Raw genomic sequence first — 23,531 nt, 5'->3', positions numbered from 1 at the left:
CTAGGGGGCAAGTACTCTAAATGGATCGTTATCCTGCAAGAGTTCGACTTGGAGTTTGAGAAATCTAATTCTAAGAAATCCTTAGTTTTTGCAGAGTTAATGTGTGACTTCCCGCGTGCTGACACAGAAACTGTGGCAGAGGAACCCATTGCGGACGAATCTTTGTTTCTCATCAGCACTGTAGATCCGTGGTATGGGGATATCATCGTCTATCTCCAGACCCAATCCTTTCGGCCCGAAGTTTCAAAGTCGGAACGTCGAAAAATTCGATTCCAGTCCCAACAGTACAAAATTATTGGAGATACTCTTTATCGCCGTGGGGAGGACTTGGTTTTTCGACGTTGTTTAACTCACGAGGAAGCTGAAAGGGTTCTCAATGAATGTCACTCTGGAGCATGTGGCGGTCATATGTCTGGGTATGCCACAGCCCAAAAGATATTGCGCGCTGGCTACTTCTGGCTATCCTTGTTTAAAGATTGTATTACTACGGTCCGGAAATGCCACAATTGTCAAGTGTTTGATCGCAAGATGCGCGCTCCACCTGCTCCTCTCCACCCTATAATTGCCGTTGGTCTTTTTTCCAAATGGGGCATCGATTTTATTACATGTAACCCTCACTCGGCCGGGGGGCATGCGTATATCATCCTTGCAGTAGATTATTTTACTAAGTGGGCCGAGGCGATGCCTACATTCGAGGCAGACGGCAAGACAGCTGCAATTTTCATATTCAATCACATTATTGCTAGGTTTGGTGTCCCACAAGCAATAATCACTGACCATGGGCGCCATTTTCGAAACGTTATGATGACAGAACTTATAGGCCAGCTTGGTTTGCGTCACGATAGCTCAACTCCTTATTATCCACAAGTGAATGGTCTGGTTGAGTCCATCAACAAAGTTTTAGTTATCATGATCCGACGAATCATTGGTATTCATCGGTCAAATTGGCACAACATGTTATTTTCCGCGCTTTGGGCATACCGAACCTCAGTGAAAACATCAACAGGGTTCACTCCTTTCCAACTAGTTTATGGTTTGGAAGCTGTGCTTCCCATTGAATGCGAAATCCCGTCACTTCAAATGGCCGTCGAATTACTTCCAACTACTTCTGAAGAGGAGAAGTGTTTATTATACTTAGCTCAACTAGATGAGACTCGACGTGATGCTGCATTGGCGATCGAGACTCATGCAAAATGTATGAAAGCTCAGTATGATCGAAATGTGACCCCTCGAAATTTTTTGGAAGGAGACCTAGTGCTATTATATGATCAAGCTAATGATAAATTAGGTGCTGGAAAATTCGTTCCTATGTGGCATGGGCCCTATATTGTCAAACGAAAGCTAGCAAAAGGGGCCTATGAGCTGGTTGACTTTGACGGGGACTCTTTGGGTAAACCCAGAAATGGACTTTACCTAAAGAGGTATTATGCTTAAATGATGGGTATGGAGATTTTAGGTAGGTTAGGTTTTTCTTTCTAGCTGGTGTGTTTGTTAGTTTAAACAGTGTGCTTAGCTTAGAGAGTGTTTTTCGTCGTTATTATGCTTATCTTGGTTTTACGCTTGATGTTTGTAGATGTCGATGCCTCTCCAAACATACATTGGATTTGCTGATGGTGCTTGTCGTAGTACATGGAATATCTCTTCCACAGCTTGGGTTATCTATTCGCCTTCTGACGAGTTAGTTTCTATGCATGGGGTAAGCCTCGGTCAAACAACAAACAACATTGCAGAGTACAGTGCAGTGATTGAGTTATTGTCTGAATCTATCTCATTTGGGATTCGGAGTTTGATAGTGAGGTTAGATTCTGAACTCGTTGTATTACAGCTTAATAGAGTATATGCCGTTAGAAATCCAGTGTTATTAAGGTTATTTTTGAGAGTGCATCTCTTGGAACGTAAATTTGATTACATTGAGTACTAGCATATTCCAAGGTCTTTAAATACATTAGCAGATGCAATTGCTTCTCGAATGTTAGACAGACATTTGCAATAATCATACATGTAAATTTAAAAACATTTCATCACACATGTTTAACAAGATAAGCCGGTAATAATGATATATATAGATAGGAGTGTGTCAAAAATACATCGTCTTCGATCATAGGTTGAAAAACACCTTATGATCGGCAAAAATGAGAAGTACAAAAAACCAAAATGTCGCATGTGTCTACAAAAACGACCATCCAATCACTGGTGATGCTCTCTATACGACACCACTGCATGAGCTACCCTACACAAGAACCTTCTAAAAGGTCCTGGGGCTGCGACTACGTAGCGCTGAAGCCTGATAGGAATATCGTCTATAGTAGTCTCTGGTATATCTGCCGTTAGACGCTCTAGGTCTTGTTCCAACTCAGCTAAGGTCTCTGTGGCCTCGTCCTGTGGGGCCGGCACCGCTGCAACTGGTAGTCTCCTCTCGAAAGGCCGGAGATTGGATGGACGACGTGGGCCTACATCTGCATTTTGAAAATTATTACTGTCAGTTTTGAGACGATATAAAAAACAAAAAATAGATAATTTAAAAACTTGTGAAAAATGAATTACCTGTGTCATCCCATTGTTCTCCCGGTGGAAGAACCATGTCTGGATCTCCACGAAAATCAACTCCGGCATAAGGAAAATCCTGTATCGAAAAGACTTGGTCCTCTTACCAGTGAAAGTACTCTGGTCTAAATCGGACAACCTCCGTGCCCTCGTCAGGATGACGGGCCATAACCGCAACCCATCGCGTCAATTTGGGCTCTCGGGGAAGTCCAGCCTCAACAGTGAGATGCTGTGGGATCAGCATCGGAACCCTCTCTAAAGCAAAACTCACAGCTAAAGCCCCATAACCAAAGGTCTTCAGCGATCCGTTTTTGGCTTTAGTCAGTTGGCTTTTTATGTTAGCCAACACAGCATCGCACCAGTTGAAAATGGTGCCTCGATAGCAATCAATCGCCATCCGCATCTGGGATCCAGTGGCAATGTGCAAAGCGGCAGCCCCGCAAAGTCTGGTAACTATAAAAGCAATGACCATAAGTTCAGGGCGGGATATAGTTTTGATCTCTATCCCCTTCTCCTGGTTCTGCGTGTTGCACCACTCTAGTCGGAGACTAGCAATGGACTGGCCACCCGGCCTAGTCCCGGACAGAGTCAAGTGTTCGCCCCTCTTGGGCAAACCAGTGAGAAAGTAAATATCTGAGAGCTCTATCTCGAGCTGGTGCCCTCCAATGTAAAAGCACTGGTCCTGGACGTTCCATCTCTCTACCAGCCACTCTAGAAAGAGCACCTGGGCCCTCATGCCAGGTATGGCCCAGTATTTGTAAAGGCTGCATGCCTTCGAAGCATCAATGGACGGTTGATGATTAATGGCAGCCAAATCAACATCTTCGTGCTCTCTCTCGCGCCAATCAAGCATGGTGGGCAATCTACACACCAAAAAACATCTGTTAGAGTCAATGAAATCAAAAAATTTTGGTCCATTTTGAAGAAATTGGGGTTTGAAAACTCGTTTTGCGGGGTACGCACCCCGCCTTTAGGAACAGAGCATGGGTACGCGGGTTCCCTTAAGGCAAGGTGCATACGCCCGACATTTTACCAACTGAGAAAATGTCGAGGTACGCGGGTCACCAGTGGAGCACCTGCGTACCCCGAAAGGCGGACCTTGAAACCCCAAAGCCTCCAAAAAATGAAACTAGGGCCTAAAAACAAATTCTAAACGGATGGAAATGAAGAGGAGGATGTTGTAGAATATCTGATGAGACGACGTTCGATTTCGACGGTCGGATTCTCCGCAATGTCCACAGGAAGTTTCTTGCCAAAAGCCCTTTTTCTCTCCTCAACAGTAAAACGGTAAAAATGAATTGGTAAAACCCCTTTTTATAGGTTTTTTGGGAAAATAAATGGTAAATTTGTTTATTTTTCACCATGAAAAGGTAATTTTCAAAGTATTTTTACCTATCTTAAACAGGTATGAGTAATGTGTTGGTTTTTGTGCAGGATAAAGGATTTTCAAGGAAAATTGTCATTTTTTACAAACAAAAACATCAGAGTCATCTTTTAAGCCCTTTTCTGACTCCTAAAACATGAAAAGATTGCCGAGCGTTTCTTTTACACTCGTTAAAACGGAATTAAAAGACGGTCCCCTTATAGCCCTTTTCTGACCGTAAAAACAGGAAAAGATTGCCGGATTTTTGTCGTTTCAAATTCGATATTGGAAATAAAACGACGTGTCCTTGATCGCTTTTTACTTTTCAGGTCAAATACACTAATCATGAAAGTACTCCTTGGTCGTAAAAGATCAAGCTGTTCTCTCAAGTATTATTTTATACTTTTTCGGGCTTGGGAGACACAAATTTACGAAAAAGTTCAAACCCTGGAGTCTTCTTAAGTTTTTTCAGACTCTCTAAAATTGAAAAACGCCGAGTTTCTCCTATACTGGACTTGTTAAAATTTCACAGTAAAGGACCTGTTCGATTACAAACAGGAACAGACCACTCCTTCTTAGGGTTCGAATCTAAACTAAGTTGGACTCATCCGAAGGATGAGCTTATAATCAAGCATATGTTATCCTCCTCAAGCTTGTAAAAAATAAAGAGGTACTTGCCAGAAATGGTGGAGGAAAAGAGAGAAAAATGAGCCTATTTGTTACCTTTTGTCTCAGTAGAAACCTTATCACCACTCTTGAACACGACACTTTTCATTCACCTGGGTTGGGAAATCCTTTGCCTAACAGTTGATCAAACCACATTGAAAATCTTCAACCGGTTCCGGGTATTAACTTTGGGTCAATTGTCACCAAGCCATCTGTTGTGTCATTATGTGTTCAAGAGGTCACTGCAAATAAACTATTCATCTGCAAAATACCCGTCATCCATTTTGACCATCCCTGAGTCAGTCCTTACAGCTACATTTCTTCAACTTGATCTATGATTTCGTGTTGTGGGCTTGCTTGCAACGGGTCGCTTTCTATCGACATCGGCACATTATCTAGAAAGATGACCTAGAAATCGTCAGTACCTTGAAATCTGCATGCATCAATGGCAGGTTTCTCGCCTTTGACGACAGTTTACATCATTGACTTTCGATCGAAGGATTCCGTGACATGTTCGACATCAACACATTCATTCACATCTCATGGATTGTACTGGGTACTTTGAGAACCATTGACATCACTGGTGGTCTCTCTCACACTTGTTAACAGTTTACATCATCGACTGGTAATCAAGTGGTTTCTACCATGTTCGACATCAACTCATTTATTCGCATGGATAGAATCGTACTATTTCAGGAAGTAGGAATGAAGATCCTGGATCTAGTTTCCACCATCCAGGCTGCGAGGAGTTTTGTATTCATTATACAGTAGACTAATCATAAACAGATGGCTGCATCCATACTGTGTCTACAAGAGTCTATGATTATGATGTACTGCGAAATCATTCCTATATCAGAGCAGTAGTTAGTTTGTTAGTTAAAGTTTTCAATCTGAGTATGGGAATGCCTACCTCAGTGATGATATGATCTTATATATGTATTTTGTGTTGAATATTTGCAGGTTCCAACTGGGTTCTCCACAAGATAATCCTTGAAATGATAAAGTACTTCACCCTTCCTAGATGATATGAAACCCTAATCTACTACAGGCTTTGCACTTTAGGGGGCAATATGTTACACTAAAATTTGTCACCATGACTATTTGTAGTTAGTATGGCTCCATCAACTGTCATACTATCCTCCTTGTCAAGTCTCATACCTCTGCTCCTCATGTCAAACTCCAAGAAAGAGAGAAAGTCCTTAAAAAGTCAATTAACTCTGGTTACGCAGTTTCTCTTAACCTTACCCGCGTGTACGCACCCCAAGTTCACAATACCTGCGTACTTGTACGCTCTGTCTGTAAAGGGGTGGGTGCGTACTCCTGTAAAGGTCAAAAGGTGCGAGTTTTACTTCAAAAAAGTTACTTGTGGTCGATTCTAGAGCATTCTAGAAGTTTGTTTGATGTGTATTGAGCGCCTCCAGATGGTTCATGTATCCCTATGAAAGAGGAACTTATCCCATCAAGAGGGGAGCTATCCCATTCAAAGAGGGGCTTATCCCATTGATGGTGGACCTGATTAACTTCCTCCAAAGCATTATAAATACAGGAAATGGGCCAGAGGGAGGGGAGGTTGAAAGCTGAACATTCCTAAGGGTAGATGCTGTTGAAATTAGGACTCCCTTATAGAGCTTGAGAGGAGAGATTCCCATCCTTTCTTAGCTTCATTTGGAAGTGGGTGAGCTGATCAAAGTAAAGGAGAACTCTTGCTGGACCCTGGGAGGGACCTGCACAACACCAAGGCAATGGTTGTAATGGTTTCTTTTGTTTCCACTTAATACAATTAAGTTCATTTTTCTCAACAAGTTGTTATATATAATACTCCTTGGTCTTTATGATGAATATGTTTTATTTTATGAGTTATTCAGGTGCTATGTAATCGTTTTCTTGTTAGTGAATGCAGGTTTCAAAGAGAAGGAGGATCTCATCTGGATCAGAGAGGCTGGACTACTACAAACAGCGTTGGACTAAAGGTATGCTTTAAACACCTGGTTGCTTGTATTCTAAATGCATATTTAGGGAAAGATAGTGCTTAATTGTCTTGTTTGTCACTAGAAAGCCTTAGCTTCTAGGGAGGTCGGTTTTGTCCGCAAAATTGACTCTTTCCGCTTGACAATACCTATGGCTAGCCATTTCAAATTAAGTAAGGAGGAGTGTCCCAAGACTCCGGAAGAAATGGTTCATATGTCAAAAGTTCCATATGCATCGGCAGTTGGAAGCTTAATGTATGCAATGGTCTGCACAAGCCCTGATATTGCACATGCAGTGGGAGTTGTAAGTAGGTACATGAATAATCCAAGGAAAGAACATTGGATGGCGGTGAAGTGGATTCTCAGGTATTTGAGAGGTACCAAAAATCAAGCATTATGCTTTGGTGGCTCAAACATTGCTCTACAGGGATATGTTGATGCAGATATGGCGAGTGATAGAGATAACAGGAGGAGCACAGTAGGGTATGTGTTTATTGTAGGTGGAACAATTGTTAGTTGGGTCTCAAAACTGCAAAGTGTTGTTGCACTCTCAACAATGGAAGCAGAGTATGTTGATGCTATAGAGGATAGTAAAGAAATGATTTGGTTACAAAGGTTTTTGGATGAATTGGGTAAGAAGCAGGAGTTGGGCAAGTTATACAGTGATAACCCTAGTGCCATACATCTCTCAAAGAACTCTGCATTTCATTCCAAGACTAAACATATACATCTCAAGTACCATTTCATACAGTCAACATTGGAAGATGGACAATTGAAGCTGGAAAAGATACACACTAGCCAGAATCCTGCAGATATGTTAACAAAAGTTTTAACAAGGGAGAAACTGAGAGTTTACTTAGTTTCAATTGGTCTTCAAGTATGATGAAGAAGATGAGAAATAGCTAGGTCTAAAGTGGAGTCATTGTCCAGCAAATGAAGTAGCAGTGGAGTTGCTATAATTAGTCTCCAAGTGGGAGATTGTTGGGTGTGGAGCCTGATTATCTTCTGTATTTAAAGGTATTGCCGCATTGGACCTAGTTTGTTTTCCTCTTGTAAAATATTCATTGTAGGGGGGGTCCACGAGGGGTGGCTGCGACCTTTGGGAGCCCCCCCTAGCAGGGGGATCGTGGGCAGTGCCCCTGAAGCTCAAAATAGATGTAAAATTTCCTTGTAAAATGTTGTAATTTCGTAGTCAATTTGGTCGTTCATTAGGCGAAGATCTGATGGTAGAAGTTATGTTTAATTTAGGGTTTTTCTCCCTAGAAGGAAACCCTCGCTATATATGAGGGAATTGTATTGCGTCTATGCAAATCTATATTCTGAGTGAGGAAGAGAGAGGAGATTGATAGTGAAGAGGGAATTATAGTAGATCTATTGTAGGTTTTATCTCTTCATTTTGTTGGATACTATAAAAGGAAGGACTGGTTGTTTCTCCATGGACGTAGCCCAAACTGGGTGAGCCATGTATATCTGTGTCTCTCTTATTTTATGCATTTTCTATGTTTATATTTCTACAATATTTTATGTGTTCCATTGCTCTGTAATATATAATTTTGTAACAGCTAAGGGTAGGTAGATTAAGTGGTTTGCTAAATATTTGCATATACAAATTTTATCCTAAGTTTGAGGATAGTATAAAATGCCTTGATATGCATGATGGGATAAAGTATTTCAAAATATTTCATTTTTCATCCCTTATCCTAAGTTCAAGGTAGAAAAATGTGCACTGGGATAAAAGTGTTTTATGAATTACATTTTTTCCTTATCCTAAGTTTGAAAATAAATAACAAAGCAGAAGTGGACAAACTTTTGTTTTTCATTTATGATTAAAGGTCAATGGCTTAGAGCACCTCAGGATCTGATCCCCTACTCCATCCACGATCCTCATTCCTTTTTGCCCCCTCCTCGCATTCTCCCTTTAACGCCCGGGGGTCCGGAAGGTGGTTTCTCCTGTCGGGCGCTACCCCTTACATGGCCTGTCGTGGTGATTTCGCACCCACCCCCCCGGGACCAATACCATTTACTGCCTGCTACCCCCTCCAGAAACTGCCTTCCTTCATCTTTCTTGCCATGCCCCCACCACTCTACCCCCACCACTCTCTTCCCACCACCTGTCAAGACCATTGGGAAAATTAAATGCTTTCCCAGTTGAATACCCGTTCGTCATTATTTCGTTTTCCCGATTAACCATTCAGTAACAGTCCCATGCCTTTTCCAGTGGGACTTTGTTGCAGTGTTTAAAAATCCCTCTAAGCCTGTCATTCTCCCCCTTTTCCACTCCTAATTGTTTCTATTATTCACAGTTTCCGACCGCGATATCCATCAGAACATTCTTGTGACTAGACTGTGACATTCATTGACTTCCTTTTCCTTTCACCTGATAAATTGTTATCGCTTCTGAGCTTGATAAGCCTCCTCTACATATTCATACTGTTCAGAAAAATTTTACAACCATGCCTCCTAAGACTAAGACCATAGAAAAAACCATTAATCCTTTAATTCCCCCTTCCATATATTTGGATCATATACTATTAGCAAACAAGGATTACAAGATAAGTGAAACTCTGTGTGACTGTGATTTCCTGGAGTTGTACTACTGGTTAGAGGATAAAAACACAGATAAGACTGATGATATAGGACTCTAGGAGTCAAAACTGCCCCATTATATCTTTCCCTTGACATTCCAACCCCCATAATTCAACAAAAGATGTCAAGCATGCTATGTCCCCACCCATAGAGCCATAATTGCCCCTATAGGTGACATTATTTTCACCATTACAACCAAATCCATTGACCAAATGATGTTGGCCCCTACTATGGAAAACATTTCCTCTTTCTCCATAAAAGCCCTCACCTAGCTTTATTAGAAGCTAGACTTTGCCACCAAAGCCATAATTTTTGAGATTTTCTTACCAGAGAATGCCCAATTACCCAAGAAGAATCCTCCATATCCTTCTTCCATTTTTCCTCATTAGGCCAAACAAATTATTTCCATCATTTCTTACATTTTAGGCTACCATTTTGATTAGTGGGTAGATGAGCCCATTTTAGGATTCCTCTCCACATTTTCTACAAACAAAAATCCCTCTATGGTTTTCAATTTCAGTCAATTCTTGGCTGACAATGTCCATGAGAAATTTATTAAGTTTCCTACAGAGCAAGTGTGCAATTACACCTCTATTTTGATTTACATGTTCATCTATTATCAAGCAGAAAATTTTAGTCTTTCATTTCAGAAACTGGATGATGCAGGGGACCAGAAACCAGTGATCTTTTAGACCTCACTTGTCACGAAAGATCAACAAGAATTCACATACAAGAAATTTATTGAGGATGTTGTTCATCTAGCTATGAAAATTTTAAATAGTGTAGTGCAGCCCATAATCAGTGAGGAGATCAAAATAACTCTACATCTATCAAACCAAGCAAAGACTGGAGATTGGCACCTATATCAAAACTACACAGAGATTAGAGTCTATGGATGTGAATTGGCCCCCTATAAACTCCCCAAGTACCTCCCAATGAGGATCTTTGCACTAGAGTATATCAGGTAGATGTTGAACTCAGATGATATCCACTTTGTAGTGGCTAAGAAGAAGGCACAATTCAAGATAAAGACACGGGTAGGCCCATTTGTGTGCAACACAAGGAAAATAGGTGAGGACGCAAATAAAATATTGAAGGAAATGAAGTTCATCTTGAGCTTCACATGGTCTTATGACCCCTATGGCATCATCTCGAAGCTCAAATTATACATCAAGAACACTCCCTACATATGCACTTCTAGTCCAGACATAGAGAAGTATGCCAATAAGTTGGAGTGGGCAGAAAATACCCTGTAAGAAGCTGAAGAGTAGCTTGCTTATACTTCTAGTTTTCAAACTCCTATCCCTCAGGAAAAATAAAGAAAAAGGTAGAGGGAGGAAGGATCATCATCTACAACCTGGAGTGAAGCTAAAGAATTTAGAATTAGTTATAGAAAGAGACCCAAGGTAACTCACAAACCAGAAGTAGACAAAAATACTGAAGAGAAGGCAGCTATCATCATCATAGATTCACCACTTGCAACCACCAAGTTCACTACATCTCCTTTTGAACCTTCATCTTCACAAGGTCCTAAGGAGACTAAGCTAGAATCACACACTATCCAAACAGAAAAGGAGAAAACAGTTTTTGATAGGTACAGAAAAATAAAGCTGAGAAATGAAATTATAAAGAACATCACTTACAACCAATTCTGGAAGAAGACTTCCAACTCCCAAAGTAGATTGTTGTCAGTATTTGATATAGAGCATAGTAAAATGCAAATGGATTTTCTTGTGGCCTAGATTCCACAACCCAAATCAACAGCAGACTACAAGAGAACCACCTTTGAATTCAGCACAAAGGACACACATCCCATTGATCAAATGGAGATGCATAAACAAACTAATGAGATGATATCCTCCACTCTAACTAACATTGCCATGTCCTTATCCAAATTGCAGGTTTCTTTTGAAAATGTATAGTCACAACTGAATATGGAGAAGGTGTCCTCCTTGGCCAAAGATAACAAGATCAAATCTTTGGAAGACTTGGTGATCAAGATAGGGTATGACCCTAAAGATGTTAATGTTGCTGAGGAAATTATTAGAAAAAAGAACTTGGACATTGCAGCATTGAGGAAACAGCTCAAGCTACCAGCTACAGAAGATCCAATGACCAAGGACATTGAAGAGGGTGAAGCTCAGAAAGAAGATATGATGAAATTAATTATAGACCAAAATATACAGATCAGGCAGATGGAAGAAGAGTTGGAAAAACTAATAAAGGAGAAGGAAGAAAGTTTGAAGATGGCTATTGTTCCCTTGGATGTTGTACCTCTTTCTCAACTGCCATCAACAAAAGCAACCACTGCACCCAATTCTTCAACTCAGACTCCTAGTGTTGAACATAACATGTCATTACAGTCAAAGGAAATTGAGACTTTGCAGGGCCAACTCAAAGTTTTGGAAGTCCAGAAGGCCAAAGATGAAGCTCCTCGAACTGCTAAATTGGAGAAATCTCAGAGACTTTTGGAAAAATTGTGCCAGGTAGAGAGAGACAATTCAATTGGCCAAACCTTGGCCCAAGCTAAAGAAACAAATTGAATGAACATATTAGACTCAATGAATGAGATTTTGCCTTCTATCCAAATCATATTTGAGTAGAAAGAACTAATAGAGAAGGAAACAGAAACCATTGTGCAAGGAAGGGAAAAGATATGGGAGATGCCAACAGAAGCTACCAATATAATTAGGTTCTTAAACTCAAAATTCAGATATGAGCTAGAGGAAGTAGGAGTCAGTAACAGAACTGCCACCATTCTGGAAGTCAAGAAAAGATTGACAAAGAGAAATCTCATTGACTAGTTGGAGGAAAGGTGTGAAACCTTTGAACTGCAAGTAAACAGGTTTACAAATAGGATTGAAGCCTTAATGCAAAAGGGACTACCCAGTATCTATGTCATAAATGACAAGTTTATCACCCAGGAGGACTATATCTTGAAGATGAAAGAGGTGGCTAAACGCATCATTAAGTTTAGTGGAATCAAAGGGAGTATGATAGCAAAGTCATTTCTAGAGACCATGTCAACCGACTTCCATGTGCAGAATGAGGTAAAACATATTTTTACCATGAAACCAACTTTTGCTAAATATATAGAGGTAGGTGAAATCTACTACAGGGTAACAAAGTTGACGGTGCTAGAAGAAAAGAGATGGGAGAATTTAGTTGATTTATTGGATTAAGGAACAACTGAGGAGTAGTAAAATGACTTTGTCAGCGTAGAAGCCAACACGAGAGTCTATTCAGCATCGCACACTATTTTGGGATGAATCAGCAACCGAAACCAACCAAACAGGGCCACCGTTCTCTCCAACAACCTATGCGACCTTTTGTTTTTCCAAGATTAATTGATATTAGTTTGTAATTAGGCTAATAATACACTATCGGTTGACAACGATTTTTGCAAAGCATTTTTGTAATTTTTATTATAAATACTTCACTGTTTGAAGTATTAGTGTTGATTTCCAAATGTAATTTCCTTTTGCATATTATAGTTTTGAAGTACTGGAGCATCAATAATACAGTTACCTTTCACAGGATTCATTTGGTATATTAAATGGTGATGTGTTTCTTCTGTCTATTTGTTTAAATGTTGTTATTTATTTCCTCTGTTTTCCTAAATTTCTGAGTTAATCAATAGAAATTGTGATAAATAGGATTTGTTATCTAGAGCACCCTATTTTGGTTATTGTTAATTTTAATGTTTTCCACTGAAGTTAGGTCAAAGAATTCTTAGTTTCTCTTTGGTCTCTATTGAACCTTACACTTCTACATTTCCACCATCCATTTAAATTATGAAAAGATCCATTTACTACAACCTAGCTTGCCCTATGATAACTCCTCTAAAAATTGATGCAAAACCCAGTTTAGTTTATAGACTTCATAGCCCAATGGAATTATAACACTCAAATCAACCAAAACCTTTCAAAAAAAACAAACAAGTACAATCATAGCTAGCCTAAAACTTACACTAAAACAAAGCTAAATTAAATAGAGAGATCCCTCTCTGAAGCTGGCAGGGCTAGATCCTAGCTTCCAAAGTGGTTTTGATGTTGTCCAATGTGTTTACTCCCTCAACCTCAAAAATATAGAATGACAACACCAAGCATCCATGAACCTAGGATGAGAGCCTTCCTTATGTGAAACATAGTTATAACAAAGGTCTTTAAAGCTCGACTAGCCATAGTCCTTTTCAAGTGGGTCTAGGTTTTCAACCATTGTGTCCAATTGACGTCGCCATGCCTAAGTGACTATGAAGACAAAATCCACACATGTATAGTCCAAGGTTGATAAAGAAACCTAGTTTATTAAATGAATCCAACATATCTTGGATAAGTCTAATGCTAAGTATAAGAAAAGACATAATCAACATTAGGTGCCACACAAATTTCATGCGGGCAATAAAGTTTGGTTGAATTTGCAGGAAGAACGCCTTATGAGAGCCTGTCGGGAGCTCAAACCACTCTGATATGGGCCTTACACTATCACTAAGGTTGTGGAAGACAATGTTTTTGAGCTCAACATCCCCCCCATTCCTTGTCCTGCACCCAGTGTTCAATGTGAACCGCCTTCAGCCATACTTTCCAGCATTACTAGACAAATCAAACATTCTAGAACAACTCACACCAAAACATATAAACCCTAACTACGTGTAATAGGCCACAACTGATTAGATCATGGACACGTAGATTAAGAACACTCACCAACACAATATCCAACTGTATCAGGTTGTCAATGCTGGCCAACTCCCACACCAAGGCGAGTGGCTCACCATAGACCAAGCTTGGTAGAAGCTTCCCCATATCATGGAGGCACTCAACGCAATGGGTACCATTGCTTCCTAGTGGGGGGATTGATCCAGGTGGATATTTGTAGCCACCCACCTATTCCACTTGGACCCCCATCATTTTTTCTGTAATACCCAATGTTGGATTGTGGAGGCCTGACCCAGGTTCAACATTAGTTAATCAAACAAATCCCTACACTACTGGCCCTCTCGGTATTAGCCCACAGAGCGCGGACTGAAGTCTCACCCGAAGCAGTATGGGGGGATGTTGGAACCAAGTTTCCGCACCCTTGATATGATTGTGATGTCGGTTTATTCCAACTATACTTGTTTTCATGTAGGTTACTTATCCCTACGCTCTACCCTTTGGTACTTTCACAAAATGTTATAATCAGCTACCGCGCAGCCCTAACTAGGGACTGATATGCTTTCACATTTCTAGGGCATCAGAGTGCGATATCTCCCAAACTAAGCTAAGTATCTTACTTATCTTATTAACAGCTCTTAGTTAGCTTCACGTAAACAGATGTTCTTACTTGCATTCACTTAACCAATACAATTATACACATTCGCGCATCATATAAGTATTAGAAGTGAATTCATTACCAATATAATAGATGCATAAATAGGAAATAAAGATGTAGAAATTATAGAATACTTCTCTTTATTGATAATTCCATATGATTACAGACTCAACTCACCCTGTGCACTTAGCTATAGGGGTCCGCGCACTCAGCTGCAGACTTCTAGGCCTCTGTGCACTCAGCTACAGAGCCTCTACCTATGCTACGACCCAAAACTTAGACTTCTATTTAGAGCTATCTCTCATACATCATTCCATTATCTTCCATCTCATTGTTTTTTAACTACTTAGAGCTTCGCTCTATTTATATAATCCCATGGTCCACGGACCATGGGTAGATATTTTACAATTGACATTACATTATCGACACAAGGGAAAACAACCCTATGACTCTTTAACATCTACGCGGTTTGCGACCACAAAAGGTAGAGTCTTTATATTAGGATTACAAAAATTGGACCAAAATATGGGCTTTAAGCCCCAAAACTGCCCTTGGGGGATCCTGTGCCCAACAGGCCCCCAACACAAACATCATGACTCACCCTCAAGTCACTCTGTAGGTGCAGAGATCTTAGCGCGAAGACCTCCTAGATCTATTTGGATCACCGCAACTTCGACAACACATTGAGCGACTGCCTGCTGGACTTCTTCCACGCACTATTCGGTGACTGCTGTTGAACAACTGCTCTGAATATTCTGCTGAGCTGCCTGCATTTTCGCGAGCTTCACTTCAATGGAGGTTGTGATCATGTAAGCCTTATCAATCCATGGCTATAGGCATGCTTTTAAGACTGCTTCTTTGTGCCAAGTGGTATCCACTTGTTCCTTGAGCTCCTTTGCCTCCTGCATCAGTGCAAACCTCTGTGTAAGGGAAACTGTCTATGAAGTCCCTTTTACCTCATCATACCTTTGTTGGAGCTCATGCGCTCTATTTCTAGGTGCTCTACATTCGGGTCCTCCTATAGGGTGGTTAGGACCTCGAATGACTATTCAAACAACTGCATGCATTCTGCCACTACACTGTCAACCGTCGTTGTTGTTTTTGTAACAGTGTTGGTATGATGTTCCCTGATCTCTGACAGAGTTGATGGCTGAGCCTTCAACTGCAATTCTTTGATCTGCACGATCAGCTCCAGTTGAACCCTGGCCATCTCTGCTCAAGCGTTGTGCACCCCTCTAGCCAATTTGTGGACGTGCGTCTCCACTGATTCTTCTGCCTGAATGTCCAACTCTGGGACCATCTGGCAGGCTTCCTCTATCACTTACATAATCTTCCTATTCTACTCCACTGCATCATTGCGCTGCAGGCCCAACTGCTCGATTTTGATGCACTACTCGCTCATCACCTATAGAGTGCGACTCTCTTGGGCCCTAAGTTCTGTAGTGACTCCATCTTGTAATAGGTAGAGCGTCTCTCGAGGGAGCGCAACCATGTTCAACCCTACCCGTTTTAGACTATTAACCCTAGGTCTGTCAGCCTCATTTTATGTAGTAAGCACCCCATCAAGTAGTAGTACCACATTGGTCACCCTTGTGCGCAACATCTCCTTGACAACTGAAGTGCCGGTCGCGAGGCTAGTGGACACTGTGCCAGCTTGTGGAGTGCAAACCTGCAACTCCTGTAGTTCCTTTTTAAAGAGCCCCCAATACCAGCGGCTATTGTTTTTCAAATTGTTGGAGGGCCTCTGTGGTGACATCCCTCACCGTTTCTCCAATGTCATGCAAATCCCCTTCAGTGAGGGTGATAGGGTCAAAGGATGTTTTTGATGCCTTGGTTTTCTTTTGCAGCACTATCTTATCTCGCAGTCACGGACACTTGAGTTCGGTGGATGTTGTTTGTGGGTCTATTCCACCTTGTTCTGTATTTGTTTCTACCTCAGTGCTGGGTGAAGGTGACTTCTGCCCTTCACACTCTTCTTCCCATATTTTTTGTTGTTCCGCCACTTTTGCGGTGTCGCGCGCTTCTTGGGCCTTAGCCTCTACTTCCTCTTTTCTGTGCTTCTCTGCCAGTTGCACCATTCAAAGCTTTGTCTCTTCCTTCTTGTGTTGTATGGTGGACTTGTCCGTTTCACCACAGAGCTAGCTAGAGCACACCACTCTGGTGACCAAGACTCAAAAGATATGAAAATGACATCATCAGTCTCCAAGTATAGTAGGTTATTCCATGTCTTTGTAGGGTCCTTTCATGCCCTGATAAAAATATGGTGGAAATATTATTTGAACTCTGCAAAGCTCTGTAAATTGGCATAGAGTATGGGCGATAATCGCAGCTTGTGATTCATCCCCATCCAGATATTCATCTCCTTTAATATCCAAAATATCTTGCTTTCCTTTATCCACTGTGTGTCCTTGGTCACCCACAACGAAGTGTACTTCGCTGCCTCTGGAAGGTATGAAATGACCAAATGGAACTGGCTATCTTCAGGCAGCTCCCATGCCACCAATATGATCGACAACAGGAGCCAATCGTAGTGAAACATTTTCCCCTACTCCTGTGCCTCAGGACAGTTCGCAAGGAACTCACCGCATAGATAGTTCGCCCAATTGAATTGGACTCCTTCCACACATTGGGCCGCTAGTGCAACTACGGGCATGGGCACCTCATCCACGCGACACTTCCGCATCACTTTCCCTGCTTGGATTTGTGTCGCGACCTTGACTGTAGGGTTGTTAATGCTAGAGATGGCATACCCTCGCTTCTTCTTCTCCAACTTTAACCTCTTCTTCATTGCTTCCACGAGAGCCAACTTGCCACCTTTTCCCTCTGAAATGTTAGTTGGATCCTCCCCTAAGTGAGGCAACTAATTCAATGAATTAGATGGTATGTGCTCCTCCAGCCACAAACACCCATCATGCACCAAGTAGAGCAGCTGCTTGATGACGAAGACGGTCACTAGGGCACGGTGGTAATGCAACACCCAAAGCAGGTTAAGCAACCCAGATTTCTCTACACCTCTGAGCCATGTCCTGGCTCTAATTGAATTGTTCCAGTAGTCTCGTCAATCCTCTGGTGCATTAGCTTCGCAATCGCTAAATGTGGGAACTTCTTGTGGTCTGCGAGGTCCCAATATTCAAACTTCAACAAAAGAACACACCCCAAGTGCTATCCCTCAAAAACATGATCATCTGGGAGCAATGGAGTTTGCAGAGAGCTCTTGCTCTCATCTATGACCTTTGGCACCTTGGCTTTGCCCTTGCATGGAGGAACACATTTTGGCACACTAGTAATAGGGTCCACACCCTAGGTTTCAACTTCCATTTCTTCATCCTCCTCCTCCACCAAGATTTCTTCAGATTCCTCCTCACCGGCCTCCAAATTAATGGCCTTCCCATTTTCCTACAATGTGAGCTTGGTCCTCTATGGGTTTTGTGGTGAGACATGCACCAGGATCATGGCCTGCTTATTCTTCTTAGGTCTCAATGTGTGGGGTGATTTAGGGACCTCAACAATTATTTTGGCGCTCTCTGGGGCTTCCACCTCCTCAATTTCCTGCGCAGCTTCCTCGAGTGTCGACATCATTCTAGTTAGGAGCTCTTGCATCTCCTTCGGCAATGTTTCAAACACTGAACTTGCTTTCAAAACCTCAAAGTTCAAAAGGTCCATACACACTTGATAGCACAACATCTCAGTTCTCAAAATTCCAAGTATTTTTCACTGGACAACCATTTGTAATTTATAAGGCCTTTTGAATTTGAATTTGACCATTCCCCCCACATTCAGTCCATTAACGCTAGATTGGTGGGATATTTTTAAGAATATAGCCCATAAAGTTCGCCTTAAATGCCTTTCGCCCACTCCATTTGGACTCAAACCAACCATCAAATCATGAATAGTGACTTTAATGGTAACTTTTTAGCAAACCTTTGCACTAGTGTCGCTGCCTTCACATTGTCACGGACCCTGCGACACTTCACTACTTCGTGTAGTCTTGACATCGCACAGCTCTTGGGCAGTGTAGTTTATAGTCCCACACCTCCTTTCAGCTGCCTAGAGTGTTAAGACTATGCTACTGTTGGTTAGTCAGATGGTGGGGCCACCTATGTATGGCTTCAAACAACTGGCATTCATTCTTCTTGAGAAGGGATCTCCATTCAACTTAACCAACTAGACCACGCCACTGTCGGTAATCTCCTTAATAATATATGGCCCCAGCCAATGCATTCTGAGTTTCTCTAGAAATTTATCAAACTTACTATCATAAAACAACACCAAATCATTCACCTTAAAGGTGTGCAACTTAATATGTTGATCGTGCCACACATTTTCACGCTGCTTTTGGACTTGTTGGTGAAATCCAGCTAAACATCTCTCTTCTTCCAGCTCATCCAACTACATGAGCCTCTCTTCCAGGGCTCTACGATCCATCATACCTATGAGCGGTGCTATGCGTAGACTAGGCACGATGTATTCCATAGGCATCACAGCTTCAACCCTGTATACTAGCCTAAAGGGTGTCTGTCCCGTTAACTTCTTGCATGTTATCCAAAAAGCCCACGATACTGTAGGTATGCGTAGGTCCCAATCACTTCATTGAGCATTTTATACCTTGGTCAATGTGTTTTCAAGAACTTTGTTGAACGCCTCCATTGTCCCATTAGCCTGTGGGTGATAAGGTGTGCTCTTTTGATGATACACCTGAAATTCTTCCGTTAGTGCGCTGATTGTTTCGTTTAGAAAGTGCATACCACTATTGGTCATCAAGATCTTTGGACATCCAAATCATGTTATTACATGTTCAAATAGAAAATTCACGGTGGTTGCCCCCTTGTAATCCTTTACTCGCTACGCTTCTACCGAATGAGTCAAATACTTCGTCACAGTGATAATATACCTCGCACCTGTCTTCCCTTGTGGCTGAATAGGTCCTACAAAATGTATTGCCCATTTTTCGAATGGTTGCAATGCCATTTGTGGATTCAAAGGCATTTCATCCCTCGATGATGGCTTGCATTTTCTTTGACATACGCTGCACGCCTTGCAATATGCTTTTGAATCCTGATGAAGGGTTGGCCACCACAACCCTACACATACAATCTTCTACGAGGTTTCTCTTCCTACATAATGTCTTCCCGCAGTGCCCCCATGAGTGTCCACGAGGATGCTACTTTGTTCAAACTCGGGTACATACCTTCACAGTATATCATCATTCCCCATTTTGTATAGATGCCCAACAATGACAAAGAAAGTTTCTGCACGCACCACAAATTCCTTCTTTTGCTAGATAAAGTATCCTTCCAGTGCAGTTCCAGTTGTTAGGAAGTGTATTATATCCTCGAAATTTCCATTCACAACGTGCACAACAAAAAGTTGCATGTCAGGTAATCCTTCCTCCAAATTAGTGGGTTCCTCCCCTGTCTCAATGCACGAGAGATGGTCTAGTGCCGCATTCAATTGGCCAAGCTTCACAACAAATTAAAATCGTATTCCTGGAACAATAGAAGCCATCTGTAGATGTGCTCCCCCAAAACAGGCTTATTGACTAGGTACTTTAGCGTGGAGTGATCCGTATACATCTTAAAGTGGCCTCCTAGCAAGTAGTGTCGATGCTTCTAGAGTGCATACACCATAGTCAGTCCCTCGCATTTATTGGTAGAATAATTCTTCTCTGCTTTGGATAATCTGCAACTTGTGAAAGCGATAGGGTGGTCCAAGCCTTCTTTGCCATCCTGTGTTAGTACTATTCCTGGTGCTATACATGACTCGTCAACATGTACATGAAATTCTTTCTTCCAGTTCGAAAAGACTAGAATCGATACGGTAGCCATATTTTCTTTCAATATATCCAGGATTTTCTTGCAATCAACATTCCATTTGAATGAGACATCCTTCTTCAACAATTTTTCCATCGGCGTGGTGATTTTGGCATAGCCTTTGATAAACTTTCTGTAATATCCCGTATGTCCCAGAGTAGCACGCAACTGTTTCAAACTTCTTGGTGCTTCCAAGTTTAGAACCATCATGATCTTCATGGGATCTACCATCAACCCTTGTCTGCAAACCACATGCCCCAATAGGTTCCCAAAAGGAATGCAAAATAGACACTTCTTGAGGTTGAGCGCAATCTGGTATCTTCGACAGGTATCAAGCATCAAACACAAGCTTGCTACATGGCATGGAATGAGCCCAAATACAGTCCAGTCATCAAAATAGACCTCCAGGAACTTATGAATAAATTCCTTGAATGTCGCAACAACCATGCACGAAAACATAGTAGGCGCATTCATCAACCCAAACGACATTAAAATATATTGAAAACAACCCCACTCAATCATGATGGTTTTATTGCTCCTATCCTTCAGCTTGATTTTGATTTTGTGGTACCCAGAGAACCCATTAGTGAAGGAGTATGCTTCTTGGCCACCTACATTGTCCAATACTTCATCTGTGAATGGAGTTGGGAAAGGATCATGCACATTGGTGTCATTCAACTTCCTAAGATACATGCATATCCTTATCTCATTCTTCTGCTTATTTTCTTGCACCACCATTGGGCTTACCCAATCGGACTCTTCCACCGGCTCAATGATGCCTGCTGCTAGCATTTTGTCTAGCTCTAAGCAGACCTTCTCCTTGTATTTCGGATTTAGGTGGTAAGGCCTCTACTTAACTGGCTTCACGTCGGGATTTAGCGTGATCTTAAACACTCCCAAATCTTTGACTATTCCCTTCAAATTCGTAATCTTGGTGGGGAATAAGTCCTGATATTCACAAAGTAATTTAGTGACCTTATCCACCATCGCGTCATCCCAGTAGTCTCCAGTCTTCACGAACTTGGGTTCTACCTCCGTACCAATGTTCACCTGTCTAGTTTTCACTAGCGCGGTTATATTAGGGTTCTCAATCTATGGTCCCTAAGACTCGTGGTGGCCTTCTGTCTCTAGAATGTTAATCTTCTACAAATCTTCATCCTCTTCTTTAGCAGTCACATTATAACATTCTAGTGTGCGACTCAGCTAAGTAGGCCATTCAGGCTACGTCAGATCTAAAAGATCCTGCAGTATCCTAAAGATGGATGCTTTCACATCTTGTAGCGCTTCATCAATTCCATAAAACCCATCCTCAAAAATAAATGTCATCATGAATCCTTCACGCAGGATATCCCATTCACCTATCCCATGGTGGAGCTCTATTTCTATATACCAAATCATTCGGATAACATCAAGGGTATTACATAATAGGTGAACCCACTCAGGTTGTGGATTTTCTCCATAGGCCTGCATCCATTTGGCCAAATGTGTGCGCAAATCATTATGCCCATCATACTTGTCTGTCAATTGCATTTTAAGCTTCCCAAATCATGCTCACATCATCCTCCTACACTTGCGCCAATCATTGAAACTTCCGCTGTGATTACCCCACCATCTTGCGGGCGTAGTGTGTAGTGCCCAATCTAAGGCATAAAAGCATTGTTTTTTTGGAGCCTCTCTTTCAAATGCATCCAAAAATACATCTACCTCATTCAGTCCAAGTAGGAAAATTTATTACCTCTAATGACACACAGCGCAGCGACCGGGTCAACATGTTGCAATTCAGCATAGTTACTTCATGTAACTGATTCTGCCACCATTCTATCTCTTCATCAGAATCCAAAGTGTAGGAACTCTCATGCTCCCATGTTATCCATCCATCCACGGTGGGATTCACCCAGTCCTGGTCTTGCGTTGTTATCTTATAGATGCAGTCTAGATCATCATCACTCTCATAATCGTGGACTAGCTCCATATAGCGCGATTCTTCAGCAGGGTCCAGGGGTATTATTATGCGTAGTGACTTCTTCTCAAATATCATCTTTCACTTCTTCAGATCGATTACCCCATTCTTATCACTAGCCTAGTAAATTACCAAGAGCGTGGGGTAGGGATTGGTGTCATCAACAATCTTTATTACTTCAAAATCTACCAGCGTGCTCACTCCCTCAATACCCATGGTCACTCCTTGCAGCCGCCCCATGGGTATGATTTTCTGTTGGTTCGCCATCCTCAACTGAATCAGAGACCATTGCAGTGGAGGTCTCCCCATTCACTTCCATGTCTATTTTGGTAAAACATTCACATGAGATCCCAAATCTAGAATGACTTGATCCATTTTGTATTCTCTGATTTGCGTGGTGGGTATCATTTCACGTCCCATCTGTTATCACTCAGGTTTTTCCCCAAAGTTGTAAGAAAGGGAATACTACCGAGGTAACCACAGAGCTATCTTTTAGATACAGAATCTAGCCAATCTATATCCAGAGAGGGCTCTCTCTTTATGATTTAGCTTTGTTTTTGAAGGTATTAGGCTAGTTATGAAATTCAAGGGTTTTGTTTTGGGTTTGGGTAATGAGATTCAATAGAACAATGAGGTAAAATAGAGTAGTTCAATCCATTGGGCATGATGGAGTCAAAGAAGATGGCTTTCTGGATTTGGTTTCTAAACAGAGGATGGCTTCACAAAGCAAGGTAGTCAAACAGGGAGCAAACAAAAGATTTGAAGTAGATGGAATGGGCTCAAATGGGTGAAGGGTAGTTAAGAATCCTTCAACATATTGAAAGAGGGAAAATGGATGATTACTGAAAAAGAGCAGTTAAGAATTCTTTAAAAAATAATCAGCATGAAAGAATCAAGAAATAGGAGCAATTAAGAATTCACTGTTTATTCTAATTCTGAAGAAAACACAGAGAATAATAAAGACTGAATACAGAGTGCAATCAAGAAAATTCTGAAATTAACCTTTTTCTCTATCATTCAGATTATGAGACATAGATGATATAGTAAACCCGAAAACTATAAACACAAGATATAAGGGACTTATTGATCAGGATTTTGATTCAAGAATTCTGTGACAAGTCCTCTGCTTCAATTCTTCATCTAGTAGGCCAGATAACAGTTGGTTCCAACAGCTTTGTATTCCAAAATATTCAGTATTACAGCACAGTATAAGAAATTCACACACCACAGACCCCTAATATTCTAATGGAGGGGGTATTTATACAAAAAAAATGTACAACATATATCTCATAACAGCTGTGAGATCATATCTAGTTTTAACCTAA

The sequence above is a fragment of the Pinus tabuliformis genome, chromosome 2_2 (genome assembly GCF_031772625.1).
Source record: "Pinus tabuliformis cultivar Carrire ecotype Pingquan chromosome 2_2, CPIR1, whole genome shotgun sequence".
NCBI lineage: Eukaryota > Viridiplantae > Streptophyta > Pinopsida > Pinales > Pinaceae > Pinus > Pinus tabuliformis.
This window is presented reverse-complemented; position numbering follows the sequence as displayed.